Here is a 538-nt window from a genome sequence, read left to right as displayed (position 1 = left end):
TCTTGGAAAAGGTTGATGTTGGTTCACAGTTTGGGGAATTCAGTCCATGACTGAGTATCCCCATTGCTTGGGATGGGCACAGATGGTAATGGAAGTTGCCTGCAGTATGAGAAAATTGTTTATATCCTAAGCGGGGGAGCAAACAGGGACAAGAAGGTGCTGGGGCTGCACAGTCCACTTGCAGGGACTCCCACAGTGACATTAGGACCTCGAACAAACAGCCCATCTCACAAAGTTCCATGGCTTCCCAGTGGCCTCAGCCCAGGGGCGAGTCTTTGGCACATGAGACACTCAGGAAACTATAGGGAAAATAACTTTTTTCTAATTGTCTTTCCCTATTTTTAGCCATTAAATGTTTACTTTGGGAGATTAACATTTAATGATTCTTAAAAAACAGCAGGTCAAGAAAATATAATATTAAGTAATGGACAAAAAGCTGAATAACAGGTCAGCTTGATGGCAAGAAGTCTAATCTTTAAATCAGACCAATGATGTCACTAGGAAAAGAGGGGCAGTTAGAACCTGGTACCTGGCAGTT

The sequence above is a fragment of the Cavia porcellus genome, unplaced genomic scaffold (assembly GCF_034190915.1).
Source record: "Cavia porcellus strain 051 isolate PalLab524CR breed Dunkin Hartley unplaced genomic scaffold, mCavPor4.1 scaffold_8, whole genome shotgun sequence".
Taxonomy (NCBI): Eukaryota; Metazoa; Chordata; class Mammalia; order Rodentia; family Caviidae; genus Cavia; species Cavia porcellus.
Note: the sequence above shows the minus strand (reverse complement) of the source record.